Genomic DNA, 21597 nt, shown 5'->3' with positions numbered 1-21597 from the left:
TGTGGCTCAGTGGGGAAGGGTAAAGTCAGGCACAGCAATCGTGAGGGGATACTCGATAGTTCGGGGGACAGACAGGAGATTGTGTGACCGTGAAAGAGACGCCAGGATGGTGTGTTCCCTCCCGGGTGCCTGGGTCGAGGACGTCTCGGAGTGGCTGCAGAATATTCTCAAGGAGGAGGGTGAGCAGCCAGAGGTGGTGGTGCACATTGGCACCAACGACACAGGTAGGAAGGGGGAAGAGGTCCTGCGCAGTGAGTACAGGGAGTTAGGAAGGAGGCTGAAGAGCAGGACCACAGAGGGAGTAATCTCTGGATTACCCCCGGTGCCACGTGCTGGTCAGGACAGGAATAGAAAACAGAACCGATGAATGTGTGACTGAGGAACTGGTGCAGGGGGCAGGGTTTCAGCTTCTTGGATCATTGCAGCCTCTACTCGGGCAGGGGCGACCTGTACAAGAGGGATGGGTTGCACCTTAACTGCAGCCCATCGAGTCTGCTCCATGAGCTACACTAAAACTATTCCCATCTAGCCCCAATTTACGACCTTGTCCGGTATCCCTTGATACCTTGACTAATTAGATGCTTATCTATCTCCTCCTTAAACTCCCCCAATGGTCGGGCCTCCACTGATGTACGTGGCAAGGAATTTCACAATCTCACCATCCTCTGGCAAAATAAATACCTCCTCATCTCTGTTTTAAACCGGTACCCTGTAATTCTAAGACTGTTCCCTCTAGTCCTGGACTCACCCGCCAAGAAAAACAGCTTGGCCACATCTATTCTGTCCGGTCCTTTCAACATTCTAAATGTCTCTATGAGGTCCCCTCTCATTCTTCTGTACTCCAGTGAGTACAGTCCAAGAGCTGACAAACTCTCATCATACGTAAGCCCTTTCATTCCTGGAATCATCCTCGTGAATCTCCTCTGAACCCTCTCCAACATCAGCACATCCTTCCCAAGATATGGGGCCCAAAACTGCACACAGTATTCCAAATGAGGCCTCACTAGTGCCCCGTAGAGCCTCATCAACACTTCCTTACTTTTAGACACTATACCCCTCGAAATGAATGCCAACATAGCATTCGCTTCCTTACCACCGATCCGACCTGGTGGTTAACCTTTAGGGTATCCTGCACGAGTACCCCCAAGTCCCTTTGTACTGTACTTTGAATTTTCTCCCCTTCTAGATAATAATCTGCCCGTTTATTTCTGTATCCAAAGTGTACAACTGCACATTTCTCGACATTGAATCTCATCTGCCATTTCCTTGACCTTTCTCCTAAACTATCTAGGTCTCTCTGCAAACTTCCTGTCTCCTCAATACTCCCTACTCGTCCACCTATCTTGGTGTCATCCGCAAACTAAGTAACAAAACCATTTACTCCATCATCCAAATCATTAATGTACAAAGTAAAAAGAAGCGGCCCCAACACCGACCCCTGCGGAACACCACTAGTAACCGGTAGCCAACAAGAACAGTATCACTTTATTCCCATCCTTTGCTTTCTGCCTACCAGCCAATGCTCCACCCATTCTAATATCCTACCTGTAATTCCATGACCTCTCATCTTATTAATCAGTCTCTTGTGCGGCACCTTGTCGAAGGCCTTTTGAAAGTCTAAATACACAACATCTACCGCCTCTCCCTTATCCACCCTACCTGAGATTTCCTCAAAAAACTCCAATAGATTGGTCAGGCAGGATCTTCCCTTCACGAAACCATGCTGGCTTGGACTTATCTTGCCTTGCACCTCTAGGTATTCCGTAAGTCCATCCTTGAGGATCGATTCCAATAATTTTCTCACCACCGATGTCAGACTAATAGGTCTGTAATTTCCTTTATGCTGCCTCCCACCTTTCTTATACAGCGGAACTACATTTGCAACCCTCCAGTCCTCCGGAACCATGCCGGAGTCTATTGATTCCTGGAAAATTATCACCAATGCCTCCGCAATCTCTAAAGCCACCTCCTTCAGAACCCGGGGATGCACCTCATCCGGTCCGGGAGACTTATCTGTCTTTAGTCCATTTAGCTTCCTTAGCACCTTCTCTCTAGTAACCTTAACTGAACGCAGTTCTATCCCCTGAGACCCATGACTATCCGGTATATTGCTGATGTCCTCCACAGTGAAGACCGATGCAAAATACTCATTTAGTTCCTCTGCCATCTCTTTATCATCCATTAGAATCTCTCCCGCACCGTTATCGATTGGTCCTATATCAACCCGTGTCTCTCTTTTACTCCAGTGTTTGTATTTTAATGCTAGGAGTATTTGTATCAATGCTGGGAACTTTGAGCATGGATCAGTACATGGGAATATGATGTTGTGGCCGTTACGGAGACTTAGTTCAGAGAGGGACAGGAATGAGTGCTGGATGTTCCAGGGTTTGGATGGTTTAGAAGAGGTAGGGAGGGGGTCAAAGAGGGGGAGGAGTTGCAGTACTAATCAGGGACAATATCACAGCTGCACTCAGAGGGGGCAGAACTGAGGGCGCGTCCACTGAGTCTGCATGGGTAGAACTCAAAAATAAGAAAGGTGCAATCACTGGCGGGATGATACGACAGTACCAGCATCCCCCCCCCCCGCCCCCCCCGCCCCCCCCCCCCCCCATGTAGCCACCGGGACATTGAGGAACAGATATGCGGGCAGATTGCAGAAGGTGTAAAAACAACAGGGTTGTTGTCGTGGGTGGCTTCAACTTTCTCAATACAGAGTCACAGAGTCACCCAGCACAGAAACAGGCCCTTCGGCCCAACTCCTCCATGCTGGCCGTGCTGCCCAGCGAGCTGGTCCCATCTGCCTGTGTTTGGCCCAGAGCCCTCTAAACCTCTCCTATCCATGGACATATCTAGATAGCTTTTAAACGTTGCCAATGTGCCCGCCTTAACCACTGTTTCTGGCAGCTCAGTCCTGATACGCACCACCCTTTGTGCGAAGAAGCTGCCCCTGATCTCGCTTTCAAATCTTTCGTCTCGGACCTTAAACATGTACCCTCTTGTTTTTAGCATCCCCTCCCTGGGGCAAATACTATGTGCTTTCACCCTGTCCATGCCCCTCTTGACCTTGTACACCTCTATCAAGTCACCCCTCAATCTCCTACGTTCCAGGGAATAAAGCCCTCATCTACACACCCTCTCCTTGTAACTCAGGCTCCGAGTCCAGGCAGCATCCTGGGAAATCTTTTCTGCCCTCTTTCTAGTTTAATAACATCTTTCCTGTAACAGGGCGACCAGAGCTGTGGACAATCCTCCGAGTGAGGCCTCACCAATGTCCTATATAACTGCAACGTGACTTCCCAACTCCTGTACTCAGTGCCCTGACTGATGAGGCCAGCGTGCCTAACGCCTTCTTCACCACCCTGTCTACCTGTAACGCCACTTTCAGCAAACTATGCACTTGAACTCCAAAGTCCCTCTGTTCCACAACACTCCCCAGGGCCCTACCATTCACTGTACAATTCCTACCTTGGTTTGACCTTCCAAAAGCAGCAGCTCACGTTTATCTGGATTGAAAGCCATTTACTAATCCTCAGCCCACATACTCAGCTGATCAAGATCTGCCTGTAAGTTTTCATAACCTTCCTCACTATCCACAACTACACCATTTTTATTACCTTCTGCAAACTTACTGACCTTGCCTTGGAGAGTCACATCAAAATCACTTAGAGAAATTACAAACAACCAAGGTCCCAGCCCCGAGCCCTGTGGCACACCACTGACGCAGGCCTCCAGTCCGAGAAACAACGCTTGACCACCACCCTCTGCTTCCCACCACTGAGCTAATGGTGAATCCAGTCCGCTGTCTCTCCTGCATCCCGTGCGATCGAACCTTACGCAGGAACTACTGACAGTCACGCCTGACCGTCTCCGTTACACAGAGAGCGACAGGGCGAGGATAATGACTGATGTTTCCCGCGATGGGCCGGCAGGGGAGTGGTCAGCAAGCATCAAAAACAAAGCCGTGTCTTTAAACACGGGAGGGGAAGTCATCGAGAGGGGAAGTGTATCCAAGAAGTGGAGGCGGTTGAATGAGTAGAGCGGGAGAGAGCAGAGGAGCGAATCAAAGGGCTCCGTGAGGAGGTGGCCCACCTTAAGGATAAGGTCGTTCAACTTCAGGACAATGTTATTGAGTTCCAGGGACAGAGGGCCGTGGATCTGGTGCACATGAGCCAGTCTCAGCTGCAGTGTGAAAACCGGTTAAAGAAAAGAGGAAGTGAGAACAAGAAGTCCAAGTAGCTGAGGGCGAAGTGGAGGGATTGAGGAAACAACGCAGTAACTTCAAACCAGCCCTGAATGTGCCCCAGAAATCAGCACAGGGAAAGGAAAGTAACCCTGGAGATCACACCGAGGGTCCACAGCAGGTAGGACAGCTGCAGGAGCAGCTCACTGCTCAAAGAGGAGGAAGATGTGCTCTGGGATGTGAGGCAGGGAGAAAGGTTGTGATGGAGGGAGATACCGGGGGACTCAGCGGATGAAGCGGCCAGAATCGGTCACGGTGATGACGGGGATCCTCCTCCCGAGGGCCCCCCGACAGCACACACCAAACGGAGCCGGTACTGCCATCTGCACCACTGCCCCCCCCCCCCCCCCCCCACCCCCCCCCCCCCCCCCAGTTACTGCAAGGGAGGGGGGAGCCGGGGCAGGAAATCAAACCCTGAACATAACATACACAGCACCCTCGGGTTACAGCAGCTGAGGGGTAAGGCCAAGGATATTGGGGCACGTGTGCACGGGGCTGATCCTCTGGAGCTGTTCCAGGCAACATCACCAGAGAACAGGACACGGTCTGGATGATGCCGAGGGCAGAAAAAGGATGAGAATGTGTTTGTATCTGAACATACACTCAGCTTTGCCAGAAGCACAGTGACAGGGTAGGGGACAAAGTGAGGAGTTAAAGAATGTGGTACTGACGTGACGGACATTCACAGAGAGAGCCGTGGACACACTAACCAAACGTTCCCAGAGGTGGACACCCCACTGCATTTGTGCCCTGTCTATGGGGAGTGTTCCAAGGGGTACATGGATCAGCATCCAATCGGGACCATTGCGGACCAGACGCACAAACAGATGGTTCACAACGTTGGTGTGAAAGGCATTAGAACTGTGTGATCCCACTGACTGACACATCCTGAGGCCTGGGGACTGAGGGCCATGGTCAGAGCATGGGAGGAGACACGGAGACCACCTGCAGACTGCCTGGAGAAACGAGGGAGGGGTCCCACCCCAAAGGTCTCCCTACTGCCCTGTCAAGTGGCGAGGATGGGCAGAGACCGGGGAAATTGAACGGTGTGGGGAACGGGGAGAACTAAAGGTGGAATATCTCAACGCTCCAACTGTGGCCGGGGAGTGGGGGGGGGGGCACTTTCAGAGATGATGCCCAAAGCTGAGACGAGGGAGAGCAGAACAAGACCATGAGGGAGCAGACGGCAGAGATGGCAGCTGTAATGGGTGTGGTGAGCCACCCACAACGTTTGCCGCCCGGGTCGCTCACACGCTCTGACCCGCTGCACCTTTGTGCCTGCCTTACACAACGTTTGTCTCTGTGGGAAGCCGGAGGGGCTGTTTCAGCGGACGGAAAACCCCTGCCACCTGCCGCATCACTGCGGGACATGTTTGAAGAAGGAAGGGAAAGGAATGTGGAGCCACAGGTGAAAGCTCAGAACGATCCCGAGGGGAGGAGGAAGGCTGACGAGTTAGTAACACACGGTGCTGTGAAGGGACAGGGGTGGCAGCCCCGGGGTGGGGATATCGGAAGGCAGAAGGAGCAACAGGTTAAGGCGATGGATTTAACGGAGGAGCAAAAGAAAGACAAGGAATGACCGAACCGGATGGAAGGAGCAGGTCAGACGTGTACAGAGAGCACCAGGGACGGAGTGGGCCTGTGGGAAGGGACGTCTGTGGCTCTGGAGGGGGGACAAAACCAACTGATCCACTGCTACCGTGACCCATGAGGGCACAAGTGTACAGAAAGTGCCCTGGAGAGGAGAAAGGAGGTGCGCTGGCGGCCGACGGTGGAGGACGGTGGGGAACACTGTGTCAGGAACTGTGTCTGCACAATGTCATCCCGACAAAACTGTGAAGAAAGGGCCCCGACACCCCAGGCCAGTGGCAGGGCCGGGGACCGATTCGCAGACAGATGATGTGGGACCCCACCACCCACCCTAGAAGGTACAGGTATATTCTGGTGGGAGTGCACACTTCTACCAAGTGGGTGCGAGCTGTTCCCTCTTGGACAAATACGGCCCAAACCACCGCAAACATCTTATTGGGAAGAGGATATCCTGGCCGGGATTACCCTGGAGGATGGAGTCGGACAAAGGCACACACTTCACAGCCCAGCGAATGTAAGTCTGTTGTCGGGATCAAGCAGAGGTTTCACACACCCTGCACAGTACAGTCCAGTGGAAATGTGGAACCGATGGATCGAGCGCTGATCAACACGATGGCCAAATTGGTGCAAGAACAGGGAACAGGGTGACCAGTCGTTCCGCCCCTCTTACTGATGATGGGAAGGACCACAGTGGCACCTTCAACAGGTTACAGCCCCGAGAGCCTCTTGGCCGGGAGGGAGATGAGAGGAGCGGAGGGGTTGTTAGGATTAGAGTTGTCAGAACCCGAGGTAGACGGGATTGTGTGAGAAAGGCTGGTCCAGCAGTCAGTGGAGACAGTGAGGGAGGCCAGTCATGTGACATCTTATCAACTAGGGAAGAAACAGCAGCAAAGTCAGGCCGACTTTGACTCAGAGACCAGTCCGGGAGAATTCAGCCCAGGACAGAGAGCGGTTATGACCTTGTTATGACCTTGCACCTTATCGTCTGCCTGCACTGCACTTTCTCCGTAGATGTTACACTGTACTCTGCATTCTGCTATTGCTTTACCCTGTACGACCTCAATGCACCGTGTAATGGATTGACCTGTACGAATGGGTGTGTGAGACAAGTTTTTCACTGTACCTCGGTACAAGTGACAATAATAAACCAATTCCAATTCCAACAGTGGAGGTGGGTTAAAGGTCACTTGGAAGAAACAGGCTGCCACTGAGAGCAGGGAAGTGTTTGGATTACAAGACAGAGCTGACAGTAGCAGAGGTAAACGAATGGAGGTTGGAATATAGCTTCAGTGCAGGAGAGCTGGAATGGGAGTATTGAAACAATGGGAATGAAACTAGATATCAGATATATAAGATGTAAGATCTCTTTATCAGCCGCATAGACATTGGGACAATGGACAACATTGAGTGTGTTACGAGCCAGGTTGCTATTTGGTGAATGTCCCTTTAAGGCACCTGGACAGTACAGTAGTGTGTGTGTGTGTGTGTGTGTGTGTGTGTGTGTGTGTGTGTGTGTGTGTGTGTGTGTGTGTGTGTGTGTGTGTGTGTGTGTGTGTGTGTGTGTGTGTGTGTGGTGTTAGCAAGACTATAATAACATGCTGGCTTTTTTGCTCAGTGAGTCGAGGAGAGTCGAAGAGAGAGAGAGGATTTCGTAATTTCTCTCTACATTTTCTCTTCAGTCAGTGGTTTTGCAAAAGCCTTTGCTCACATTTCACCTGATGATTTTTAATAGGGTTTTTCTTATAAGGGTTAGATTTTATAAGGTTCTTTTTTTAAGTTGTTTTATAAGTTTTTAATCGGGAATAGTGAGGGCAGGACTGCGCAGGCGCTTAACGTCGGCAGGTAAGGCGCGGGCAGTTCAAAAAGCAAACTGCCATATCCAGCGGGCAGCGTCGGAGAAGGCAACTGAGTGAGAGGGAGCAGAGTGATCGGGCTTTGGCTTAAGGGGCTTTGGCGTAAAGGGGCGAGGCAGGTGAGTAGCATGTAGGTAGGTTATCTGTTATCTGCTATAAATTTTTAAATAGAAAAACTGGAGGGGGGAAGAATTAGTTCAGATGGAGGACATGGTGGGTGCTGCAGCTGCTTGATGTGGGATCTTGTGGACCTTGCTGCGGTCCACAATGGCCACATCTGCAGTATGTGCTTGAGGCTGGAGGAACTTCGGCTCACAATCGATGAGCTAGAGTTGCAGCATCAGGGAGGGGGAGAGTTTTATAGATACTGTTCATAAGGAGATGGTCACCTCCCCACCCCCCACCCCCCTTAGAGCAGGCACTCCTGGAGTGCAGGAAGTAGATAGAAGGGTGACTGTCAGGGGAGGGAAAAGGACAAAGAAAACGAACAGGCAGATAGAGCAGAGGACCCCGGAGGCTGTTCCCCTCAGTAATAGGTTTTCGCTTTGGAAGCTGTTAAGGGAGATGACCTGAACGGGGCCTAGCAGAAGTCGCCAGGTCGATGGCATTGGGACCGGTCCTGCTGCTCAGAAGGGAAGGGAGGAGAAGAGGAAGGCAGTAGTGATTGGGGACTCGATAGTCAGGGAAACAGACAGGAGGATCTGTGGCAGTGAGCATGAATCCCGGATGGTATGTTGCCTCCCAGGTGCCAGGGTCCGGGATGTCACTGATCGGGTCCACAGGATTCTTGATCAGGAGGGCGAACAGCCAGAAGTTGTGGTTCATGTTGATACCAACGACATAGATAGGAAGAGGGATGAGGTCCTGAAAAGTGAGTTTAGTGAGTTAGGCAGAAGGCTGAAGAACAGGACATCGAGGGTAGCGATCTCGGGATTGCTGCCAATGCCACGCGACAGTGAAGGTAAGAATAGGAGGAGATGGCAGATAAATGCGTGGCTGAGAAGTTGGTGCAGGAGGGAAGTTGTTAGATTTTTGAATCATTGAGATCTCTTCTGGGGAAGGTGGGACATGTACAGAGATGACGGGTTGCACCCGAACCTGAGGGAGGCCAATATCCTTGCAGCCAGGTTTGCTAGGGTGGTTCAGGAGGGTTTAAACTAGATTGCGAGGGGGAAGGGAACCAGAGGAGTAGGTCAGAGGAAGAAGGGGATGGGGAAAAGTCAGATCTGACAGGTAGAGAGGCTTTGAGGAAGGAGAAGCAGAGTACAGGCTATAAAAGTAGTAAGGTGGATGGGCTAAAGTGTGTTTACTTAAATTCGAGAAGCATCAGGAATAAGGGAGATGAACTGAGAGCTTGGATAAGTACATGGGACTACGATATTGTGGCTCTTGCAGAGACATGGCTGACATCAGGGCAGGAATGAACATTGAATATTCCTGGTTTTCAGTGTTTTAAAAGGGATGGGGGGGGGAGAAGAAGAGGAGGGGTGGCGATACTGGTCAGGGACACTGTTACAGCTGCAGAAAGGGGAGATAATGTGGAAGGATCCTCACTAGAGTCAATATGGGTGGAAGTTAGGAACAAGAAAGGAGCAGTTACCCTCCTGGGAGTATTCTATAGGCCCCCCGGTAGCAGTAGGGATACTGAGGAGCAGATTGGGAGGCAGATTTTGGAAAGATGCGAAAATAACAGGGTTATTATAATAGGAGATCGGCACCTACTTAGTGCCAAGGGTTTAGAAGGGGCAAAGTTTGTTAAGTGTGTCCAGGATGGATTCCTGACGCAGTATGTTGACAGGCCGACTAGATCTAGTTTTAGGTAATGAACCGGGTCAGGTGACAGATCTATCGGTGGGTGAGCATTTGGGGGACAGTGACCAATGCTCCATAACCTTTAGAATTGTCATGGACAGGGTTTGGAACAAAGAGGACGGGAAGATATTTAATTGGGGAAAGGCGAATGATGAGGCTCTAAGGCGAGAACTTGGGAGTGTAAATTGGGATGACATTTTTGAAGGGAAATGTACTATGGAGATGTGGTCGATGTTGAGGGATCTTTTGCAGGATGTTAGGGATAAATTTGTCCCGGTGAGGCAGAGAAGGAATGGCAGGGTGAGGGAACCATGGGTGACGAGAGAGGTGGAACAACTAGTTAGGAAGAGGAGGGCAGCATACGTAAGTTGTAAGCAGCAAGAATCTGACAGGGCTTGTGAGAAATATAGACTAGCAAGGAAGGAACTAAAGAAAGGGCTGAGGAAAGCGAGAAGGGGACATGAAAAGGCTTTGGCGAGTAGGGTTAAGGAAAATCCCAAGGCCTTTTTCTCATACGTGAAGAGCAGAAGGATGGCGAGAGTAAAGGTCGGACCGATTAAAGACAAAGGTGGGAGGATGTGCCTGGAAGCTGTGGAAGTGGGTGAGGTTCTCAATGAATACTTCTCTTCAGTATTCACCAAGAAGAGGGGTCTTGATGATGCTGAGGACAGTCTTGGTGAGGGTAATGTTCTAGAGTATGTAGAGATTAAGAGAGAGGATGTGTTAGGGTTGTTAGAAAATATTAGGACAGATAAGTCCCCGAGACCTGACGAAATATTTCCCAGTCTGCTTCGCTAGGCGAGGGAGGACATTGCTGAGCCATTTGTTAGGATCTTTAAGTTCTCGTTGACCACGGGGATGGTACCAGAGGACTGGAGCGTGGCGAATGTTGTCCCCTTATTCAAAAAAGGTAGTAGGGATAGTCCAGGGAATTACAGGCCGGTGAGCCTTACGTCTGTGGTGGGTAAGCTGTTAGAAAGGATTATAAAAGATAGGATCTATGAGTATTTAGAAAATCATGGACTGATTAGGGACAGCTAGCATGGCTTTGTGAAGGGAAGATCTTGCCTCACAAGCCTGATAGGGTTCTTTCAGGAGGTGACAAGGAAGATTGATGAGGGTAGTGCAGTCGATGTGGTCTACATGGATTTTAGTAAGGTATTTGACAAGGTTCCACATGGTAGGCTTCTTCAGAATGTCAGAGGCCAAGGGATCCAGGGCTGTGTGGATTCAGAATTTGTTTGCCTGTAGATAGCAGAGGGTTGTGGTGGAGGGAGTGCATTCAGATTGGAGGGCTGTGACTAGTGGTGTCCCACAGGGATCGGTTCTGGGACCTCTACTTTTCGTGATATTTATTACTGACTTAGATGAGGGGGTGGAGGGCTGGGTTAGTAAGTTTGCGGACGACACGAAGATCGGCGGTGTTGTGGATAGTGTGGAGGGCTGTCGGAGCTTACAGAGGGATATTGATAGGATGCAGAGCTGGGCTGAGAAGTGGCAGATGGAGTTCTATCAGGAGAAGTGTGAGGTAGTACACTTTGGAAGGACAAACTCCAAGGTAAATGGCAGGATTCTGGACAATGTGGAGGAGCAGAGGGATCTGGCGGTTCATATCCACAGATCACTGAAAGTAGCATCACAGGTAGATAGGGTAATTAAGAAAGCTTCTGCGATGTTAGCTTTCATAAGTTGGGGGATCGAGTTTAAGAGCCGCGAAGTGATGATGCAGCTTTGCAAAACTCTGGTTAGGCCACACTTAGGGTACTGTGTCCAGTTCTGGTCACCGCCTGGATTAGAGAGTATGGATTATGAGGAGAGACTAAAGGAGCTAGGGCTGTTCTCATTGGAGAGAATGAGAATGAGGGGAGACATGATAAAGGTATACAAGATATTGAGAGGAATAGATAGAGTGGACAGCCAGGGCACCAATGCTCAATACAAGAGGGCATGGCTTTAAGATAATGGGTGGGAAGTTCAAAGGAGATGTCAGAGGGAGGTTTTTCACCCAGAGAGTGGTTGGTGCATGGAATGCGCTGCCTGGGGTGGTGGTGGAGGCTGATACATTGGACAAGTTCAGGAGATTGTTAGATGAGCATATGGAGGAATTTAAGATAGAGGGATATGTGGGAGGAAGGGGTTAGATAGTCTTAGGTGTGGTTTGAAGGGCAGCACAACATGATGGGCCGAAGGGCCTGTATTGTGCTGTTTTGTTCTATGTTTCTATGGTTCTACTGTTTTATGTTCCAAAGAGAACGTTAATAGCTAACCATGATGTTGACGTTGGGGATGCAAAGCCAATCAAACAACACCCATATCGAATGAACTTAGAAACGAGTAAAGCTGTTGACCAGGAGATTGAGTATATTTTAGAAAAGGTGCCTGAACCCGATGGGAGTGTTAGCTTTTGCACTGATTAGCAAAAAGTGAATTCTGTAACCAAGTCAGATGCTTACCCTATCCCTAAGGTGGAGATTGCATAGACAGAGTTGGAAAGGCTAAATTTCGTACAAAGATTGACTCATTAAAAGGGTACTGGTGTGTGCCATTAACAGATAGAAGAAGAGAGATTTCTGCTTTTGTAACCCCTTCTGGCTTGTCTGAATACAATGTTTTGCCATTTGGAATGAAAAATGCTCCGGCAACATTTCAAAGAATGATTAATTCTGTGATTCAAGGGTTAAAAGATACAGATGTCTACATTGACGACTTAGTGACAGGGAATGATACATAGGAAGATCACATCTCTGCGTTAGAAAGGTTGTTTGAAAGACTCTCCAAAGTCACCCTTACAGTTAACTTGGCTGAAAGTGAATTTGGCCATGCCACTGTGACATATCTTGGTTATGTTGTAGGTCAAGGCAACTTAGCTCCTGTTCAGGCAAAAGTTCAAGCAATATCCGAGTTCCTCATTCCAGCAGGTACGAGGGCTGTTAGGTTTCGAGGAATGGTTGGATATTATAGCAAATTTTGTAAAAAAAAAAAAAAATTGCTGATGTTGCTCTTCCCTTAACTAATATTCTGAAGAAGGGAGTGAAGTTTGTTTGGACAGAGCCTTGTCAGGAAGCATTTGAGAAGCTGAAAGCCATTTTATGCCGCCATCCTGTGCTCAAATCACCTGACGTTGAAAAGCCATTTTCATTAGCAGTAGATGCCAGTGATGAAGCCGCAGGAGCTGTGTTGTTGCAGAAGGGTGACCGTGATGATATTGACAATCCTGCAGCTTACTTTTCAAAGAAATTTAATGAGCATCAAAAGAGTTATTCCACCATAGAGAAAGAATTACTGTCGCTTGTTTTAGCCTTGCAACATTTCAATGTATATGTTTGCACCGCTCAGAAACCACTGACTGTGTAGACAGATCATAACCCATCGGTGTTTCTGAGCCGAGTCAAAAACAAGAACAGAAGGCTGTTACACTGGAGTTTGACTTCACAAGAGTTTGATCTCATGATAACTCACATTAAAGGCAAAGATAACGTGATCGCTGATTGCCTTTCCCGGTGTTAAGTGGAAAAATGTATCTTTATTAATGTCATTTTCTGTAATCCTGCAGCATTGTAGTTATCAGCCATTGCTTTACTAACTGGATACGCTTTTAAACATTTTGCTCTTGCAGATCAAAAATTTTTTTTTAGCAGGGAGGTGTTACGAGCCAGGTTGCTATTTGGTGAATGTCCCTTTAAGGCACCTGGACAGTAGAGGAGTAATGTGTGTGTGTGTGTGTGTGTGTGTGTGTGTGTGTGTGTGTGTGTGTGTGTGTGTGTGTGTGTGTGTGTGTGTGTGTGTGTGTGTGTGTGTGTGTGTGGTGGTAGCAAGACTATAATAACATGCTGGCTGTTTTGCTCAGTGAGTGCAGGAGAATTGAAGACAGAGAGAGAGAAATAGAGTGAGATAGAGAGAAAGAGAGAGAGAGAGACTGACTGCTGGTCTCCATATCAATGGATGAAGAACAATAGCTGTGTCTGTCACTATAATCCATGTATGGATTTCTGGAGCACACAAGTGGAGTCCACTTTGTCGTTCACCTGTAGTGGGAAACAGGTATTTGTGTGGGCGGCCACATATCGAATGCCTTCGGGGTGGCAGATACTTCGGAACAAAGCAGTGGAGATCATTGGATATTGAGGTGTTGTCTGGGTTCCATCATGGAACATGTGGATTTCGGAATTTCTCTCTACATTCTCTCTACATTTTCTCTTCAGTCGGTGGTTTTGCAAAAGCCTTTGCTCATGTTTCACCTGATGACTTGCTGAACTGAACTTTGAGAATTATTCCTAGACTTGGAGTTTGGGAATTTGCCACATACACACTTTGAGTTTATTAGTTTTGGGGTTAATGTTTAACATCTAACGGTTTTACTCTTCTTATTATCACAAGTAGTTCTCAATAAAACAGTTTCTAACACGTATACATGACTCGGTGTGTTTCTCTTGTTGCTGGTAGGTAACAGTGCGTGTGTAGTGTCTCTGGAAGTTGTTTATCTGAAGGATGAAAACTTTACCAGTAGAAACGCGGCGGTATGGTGTCTCCAAGGTTCACACAGTGACCGCAGTCTGTTGCCTGACCCAACATCATGACCAAGGGTAAAACGTGATCTTTTACCCCCTGCATTTAACCATGTTTTGGAGGTAAATGGAATGACTTAGAAGCTTTTCTGAAAGGATCGCCTCAGCTAACTAAAGAATTGAGTTAAATTGCAAAGGATCTGTAGCGAAAGGAGGTGAAAATGCTTCATGATCGAGAGACACACCTTCCCGCCCACCCACTGGGAAGATATTTTCAAGAGTTGGTCCCCTAAGGCCAACGTACTTCTGAAGTTAGTCATTCATCCTGTAATTATGTTAGAATATAGAACATAGAACAGTACAGCACAATACAGGCCATTCGGTCCACAATGTTGTGCCAACCTTTAAACCACTGTTGTTTCGTTGAAAGTGTTGTTTCGATGTTAGTGTTGTTTAATCTGTATTCGCATTAATGGTTAAGTCCCCGGTTACTGACAGAAGTGCCGGATATTGGCTAATGAAGGAGTCGCCATTGTAACTACGACGTGAGGGCTGAACTGTGGAGGCAGAGGTGTGGAACTGAACAAAGGGACCGAGAGAGGTCAAAACGTTCCACGTTCACTGACCAAACGTACAGAGTGAATGGACTTGTCAGGCAGTGGCCAGACAGATCCCGACATTGCTGCAGGAACACATGAAAATCCATCACGTGCACTTGTGAAATGCAAAGTGTAACGAAATGTGTGGTTCGTTGAAGAGATCAGGAGAGAGCTGAGATGAGATAAGGTGAGATATCTTTATTAGTCACATGTACATCGAAACGCAGAGTGTTCTGGGGGCAGCCCGCAGGTGTCGCCACGCTTCCGGCGCCGATATAGCACGCCCGCAACTTCCTAACCCGTACGTCTTTGGAATGTGGGAGGAAACCGGTGCACCCGGAGGAAACCCACGCAGACACGGGAGAACGTACAAACGTACAGACAGTGGCTGGAATTGAACCCCGGTCGCTGGCGCTGTAACAGCTTTACGCTAACAGCTACACTACCTTCCAAGGGGGAGGGGGGAGAGTGGGGGGGGGGGGAGAGAGAGGGAGAGAGAGAGGAAAAAGAGAGAGAGGGAGGAAGAGAGAGGGACGGGGAGAGAAAGAGACAGGAGATTGGGCCCACCTGCTGTTTGCACCAGACTATAAATGGCCAAATCAAAACACGTCTCCAAAGTCAGAGGCCCAGAGCTTCAATCAACATCAACGTGTTCACTCCTTGTTTTATATTTCAAAAACAGACTTTATTCAGAATAAAAAATACATACAAAGGGAGAAACAGCGCAAAACCCTTCTCCATTCGTGGTCGTTACATTCAGCGGTGTAAACTTTTCACCAATGCCCCACACGTGGCCCCCTGAGGTGATGCCCCCTTCATTGTTCGAGGGGGTTCCCCGCCCGACTCAGCCCCTCCGTGTGCGGTAGCGGAAGGAGCCCAGACTGTGGACCTTCCCCACAGAGTCTCAGCATTGGCTGCACCGAGCTTCAGTGCGTCCCTCAGCACAGACTCCTGCAGCCGGTACTGTGCCAGTAGGCAGCGTTCCCTTACAGACATCTGGCTGTGCTGGGAGACCAATAGGTTTCGGGCAGACCAAAGGGAGTCCTTCACTGAGTTGATGCCCTTCCAGCAGCACCTGATGTCTGTCAGGGTGTGTGTCCCCGGGAACAGCCCGTAGATCAGAGAGTCCTCTGTCACGCAGCTGCTGGGGATAAACCGGGACATGGACCCTCGTATCCGTCTCCACACCCTCTGAGAAAATCCACAGTCTGCAAAGAGGTGGGTGACCGTCTCCTCCCTACCACAGCCGTCCCGAGGGCAGAGTGCGTTGGGGGTGATGTGTCGTCTGTAGAGGTAAGCTCTGACTGGGGCGGGCACCTCTCACCGCCAGCCCAGTGAGGTCTTGGTGACTGTTGGTCAGATCTGGTTATGAGCTATTCTGCCATGTGGTTTGGACCGTTTGCTCAGGGAACCACCCCACCGTATCCACAGTGTCCCAGTCTAGCAGTGTCTGCAGTACGCTCCGTGCTGCCCACTGCCTGATGGACTTGTGGTCAAAGGTGTTTACTTGGAAGATCTCTTCCACAAAGGACGGGTAGTGCGGCAAAGTCCAGCTGACTGGGGCGTTGGGCGGTAGAGGGGCCGGGCCCATCCTCTGTAATACCAGGGACAGGTAGAACCTCAGCACGTCGAGACACTTGGTGTCCACGTACTTGGGGTCCACACACCGACTGATACAGCCACATACCAAGGTGGTCATCAGGGTGAGGGCAACGTTGGGTACACTTGTGCACTCTGTGGGAAACTGTGATGACTGTCCGTCCGAGGTCGGGTAACGCCCGTCACCTGCCCTTTCCCTCTCGGGTCCTGCACTCACCTCGATTATCAACATCACTTCATTCATTTTCAGGATCTGGGCATCAGTACAGGCAAGGACGATATTGATTGGCCATCCCTCCGTGTCTGGGAGAAGTGGGGTGGTGATTCACCCACAGCAGAGCAGCTGGCCGGACTGTTCTGGAGGGAATTGTGAGTGTGAACCACGGGCTGGATCTGGAGTCACGTCTGGGCCAGAATGGAGGAGGGCGGCTGATGACCTCTGGGGAAGGGCACTGGTCAGCCAGGTGGGTGTTTTTTGGCAACCCAGTCGGGTAGTTCCGGCTCTCCAGTCGTTGTGTGGTTATCACTGGTAATGTCGAGCTGTTGGTAAATGTGTTGCTATCAAGTAATTGGCACTTCGCAGCGTCAGGGGTGGGATTTGAAGGCGGGCCCCTGGATCATTGGTCCAGTCCTGTGAATTCCTCCCACCGTGAGAGGGGACAGAACAAGGAACATTCAGACATAGGTTCGATTCCCCTCCGCCCGAACTTGACGCGCACACTCGGCACTGGGCCACAGCCGGGTGCTGCTGGTTCTACCACAGCTCGAACTCCAGTTCATCAGGCCAGCAACAGGCTCTCTGAGCCGGAATGTTTGCTCTGTTCTCTTGTCACAGAGGAGCCCCAGTTGCTGATTCTAATTGCATGGAGGTCAGTTGTGTTATTATCACTTGGATTTGGCTGTAATCCAGAGGGCATTTGTGCCTCAGTTTCCAGCATTTGAGAGTTTTATCATGTTCTCTGTTGTTTTATCTCAGATTTTCAGAATCTGCGGGGATTTTTCTGTATGTTCACCGGATTTCACAGGAATCCTCGGGTTTGTGTGATCATCGTTCTCCAGACTCCTTGTTCTTGTGTTTTCAAATTCCCGACCAGGAATGGATTGAAATTCCATTGCCGACGTGCTGGGGTTTGGATTGCGCCTCGGGAACTTTGTGCACAAGTGCTGTAATGAACCTCTGCACCAATCCCGGCCTCCGGGTCTCTCACTCCCACTATTAACATCTATCCCAGTGCCCCGCACGTTGCCAGCTGCCCGGATAACCCGAACACGGCGGCCCGTCAGCACAGTCCTCACTGCACCGGTTACCACACAGCCTGGTCCTCCTCACAACAGCGGCGCATCCCTGTCCCGTTTGATCCAGGCCCTCTTTCCCCGTCTCTTCTGCCTTCCGCTGCCCTTCTTTTCCAGCCCCCTTCGTCCTCTCACTCCCCCTGACTCTCACACCCTCCCTTTCTCTGCATCCTCCCCCCTCTCTCCATCCGAACCCGAAACCATTTCCAAAGGCATTCCGTTGTGTGCACTCCTGTGTGTTTCAATGATGCAAAGTCTGTCGTGTTCATGAGAAAACGTCTTCTGAAACTGCACATTGGGCAGGGAGAATTGCAGTTTGTTGCACCTGCAGGTCTGACCCTCTGAGCATCGCGGGATGTCTGCCTGTGCTCCACCGTCCAGTGATGGAGAGCCCAGCCTGGTGCACTGCTTTTTGTGAGGTCCATTCACTGACATCTGAGCTGTCTGATGAACAGGACAGCCAGGAGAACGTCACGGTCACTGAGACGAGGACAGGGGAGGGCACTGGGGCACATGCTGTCATTTTGAGTCGTTGTCCCCTCGATTAATGTCTTGTGGAGATCTGCTCCGGAGCCCAGGTTGGTATCACCAACAGGTTCGGCAGCCCGCGAACCTCACGGTGGATGTGGTGACCGCACGGCCCGCCAGACAATTCCCAACACCCACCGACCCCCACAACCCACCCTCTTTACGGCGGTTTATTTTCATCCCGTGGTTCGCACACACATTTGGTCGAATCGAAATGGTAAAGGATTCATTTTGCGGAAATCTGCTCCAAAAGCAGAAAATGCTGGAAACGCTCAGCAGGTCAGGCGATGCTGCGCAACGAGAAACAGAGTTCCCGTTTGGGTCAGAATTGGCTCGGTGCTCGGAGGCGGAGGTGCGGGGTTGTTTCCAGATCGGAGGCCTGTGACCAGTGGGCTGTGGCAGGGGTCGGCGCCGGCTCCCCTGTTGTGTGTCCTGCACATTCATGAGTTGGTTGAGAATACAGATGGCGTGATTCATCAGTTTGAAGAGAACAGCAGAATCGGTGGTCTCGCGGTTGGCGAAGGTTACAACAGAATCTACATCAACTGGGAAAGTGGCAAAGGAATAGCAGGAGCGATTTCGCTTGATATTGTGAGAAGTGAAAACATGACAGAACAGACACAGTAACTGGCGGCCCCTGTTGAGTGAGAGACCAAGGGGTAAAAGTGTGTTCTTCCCTGACAATGGAAACACAGGTTGCTGAGGAAGGCCCAGGATGGCCTGTTTGCCCTCGTCGGCCGAGACAGTCAGTCTCAGATCTGGGAAACCATGTCACATTTGTACAAATCGTTGGTTCGGCCGCAGTTGGAGGATGGTGTGCAGTTCCGGTCATCACACCATACAAGGGGGTGATTAGTGGAGAGAGCGCAGACACGATTCGCAATGACGGTATCTGGATTGGAGGGCTTTAGCTGCCAGGAGAGATGGCACAGGCCAGTTCTGTTTTCCCTGGAGGGGAGGAGGCTGACAGGTGACAGGATAGATGGTCGGTGCCTGTCCCACGGTCGGGGTGACTCAGACCAGTGGTCTTGGTTTAGTGTGAGAGGGAGAAGGTCTGAAGGAGATCCGAGGGATGAAGATTAACCAAAAAGAACAGTTGGTCTCTGGAATGAGCTTCCAGAGGAGGAGGTGGAGACTGCAACAGCAACAGCATTGAAGAGGTACGTGAGCGAGCAAGACACAGACGAATGTAGAATCTATACAGGCAAGTGGGGTGAGCATGCAAAGGCATGATGACCAACACAGACACGGTGGGCCGAAAGGCCTGCTCCTGCACTGTACCACTCTGTGGCACCATGAACATGGTCACATTTATCGACACCTTGGACGTCGACATGAACTCCGATCCACGTGCCCGTATTTGGCCCCAGTTCCCCATTGTGCGGCCACATTGCTGTCTGTCAGCTTTTCCTTCTTTCCCTCCTCTTATAGATGAAGCGTTTGCACCCTGAGGTTCGGGCTTGACTGAAACTATCGCCATCAGAATGGAACGACGGGAACCTGCAGATATCGCGTATCTGGGTCTCCAGAAGGCATTTGACAAGGTCCACATAAAAGACCGCTGCTCTGGACAAGATCTCATGGCTTTGCAGGGATGTGTTTGCACGGATTGAAACGTGTTTACCCCAAAAGCGACAGAGTCGGGATAAAGGGGTCTTTGTTCCGGCAGGAAGCATGTAACTGCTGGACTGTCCCAGGGATGTGTTGTCGGCCCTCGCTGATGGACCGTTTGTTCTCATGACCCGCAGAAGCGGTCGGAGTGCGAAGGATCCAAGTTTGCCTGTGACCCTGAAGTAGGGGGGATGGAATATTTCGATGAGGATATCTGGACTGTTTAACAGGATATTAACAGGTTGAGTTAGTGGGGAAACTTGCCAATGAGGTTTAAGGCGGTGAGGTGTGAGGTTTGGGAAGAGGAATGTAAAGGCAGACTGTTACCTGAGTGGACAGAGATTGTGAATGAGCGGAGGGTTCGAGGTGTTCGTGGGCAGCAATCACAAGACGTCTACAGGCTGATGAAGCGGGTGTTCAGGAAGGCACAATGAACACTGGTCATTGTGGCAAGAGGCCCGGTGTTTGGGAGGGTGGAAGTGTTGTTCCAATTGTTCACTGAGGAGACCATAAGTGCAGACTGTGCAAACGTTTGGTCTGCTGAATGACGGAATCAATTGCTCCAAGTACAAGCAGTCCGGACGGAGTTCACAAGCGGTAGTGTGGCGGTTAGCGTGACGCTATTACAGCGCCAGCAACCGGAGTTCAATTCCGGCCGCCGTCTGTAAGGAGTTTGTACGTTCTCCCCGTGTCTGTGTGGGTTTCCTCCGGGTGCTCCAGTTTCCTCCCACATTCCAAAGACGTACGGGTTAGGAAGATGTGGGCGTGCTATGTTGGCGCCGGAAGCGTGGCGACACTTGCGGGCTGCCTCCAGAACACTCTACGCAGAAGATGCATTTCACTGTGTGTTTCGATGTACATGCGACTAATAAAGATCTTATCTTATCCGAGGATAATCACCGGGGTGGGAGTGTTGTTCTGGAACCAGAGGTGACCACTCTCTCCCGCTCTCTCTCCCTTTATTCGCAAGGAAGGTTTGACTGACTGTGCCTCCGTTATTGGGGGCGGCTGGTTGCACACGAGGATGGATTGTGGCCAAAGCACCGACATCTCCGCCAATATTCTGCGAGGTAAACACGGGAGGTCCGTGACGTCCGGGCCGTGAGAGGAGAGGGAGACGTGCAGATTCTGAGTTTAATCATTGATTTATTTTCTTCTCTGAGCCACCTGCGTGTTTGCCGATCCACACAACTCCATCCTGTACAAGACAGCGACAATTTAGACTTCAGAAGGTCTGGTTCCACCTCCCGATGTCTATCGATCTACTCACGGGCACATCGTCACTGCGATGAAACCCATGAATCAACGCCTCACCAACGCAGACAAATCCAGAGATGTTTGACCCAAGACACCACCGTGCTGCAAGGTTCAGTTTGTGAACAAAATGACGTCCCGTCTGTGATAATCCGCTGGTTAGCTCAGAAAATCAATACAAGCAAACGAAATACAACAAAACTCCCCAGTCAAAGGAAGTGTCTGTGCGCGTCTCCGTGAGGGAGTGCACCACATTCCTCACTGAGATACAACTCTACTGTAGCTGTATGATATATTAAAATTGTACCTCGGACTGTCACACGTTACCAGAGAGAAAAAAACGTTGGGGGCTAAATCACTGCAATCTCGGGAGAAGGGAGGGGAGGGGGAGCGCGGTGGCATCCTCAGCAATAAATCAAAGGAGAGTTGATAATCTCCAGTGGGATTGGTCTCCAAAGGAACGAGAACACTGCAGCCTCCAAGAGCGAACTGGTCATTTTGTCACCAGAGGTTAGACTGGCGGTGACTTGACCCCCTCTGGAGAGCCCCGAGTACATGGACTTCAGTCGGTAAAACAGAGGGGAGAGAGGTGGGGACTTTGTACTGTCAACCTTAACCGGAAAATCATTGGAAGCGCACAATCGCAGATAGTAACAGAACGCGCAAAATAAGGAACACTGGACTGTTGCCAGTCACATTTTCCCTGCCGGACC

Source organism: Pristis pectinata, chromosome 13 (assembly GCF_009764475.1).
Source record: "Pristis pectinata isolate sPriPec2 chromosome 13, sPriPec2.1.pri, whole genome shotgun sequence".
NCBI classification, from domain to species: domain Eukaryota; kingdom Metazoa; phylum Chordata; class Chondrichthyes; order Rhinopristiformes; family Pristidae; genus Pristis; species Pristis pectinata.
Note: the sequence above shows the minus strand (reverse complement) of the source record.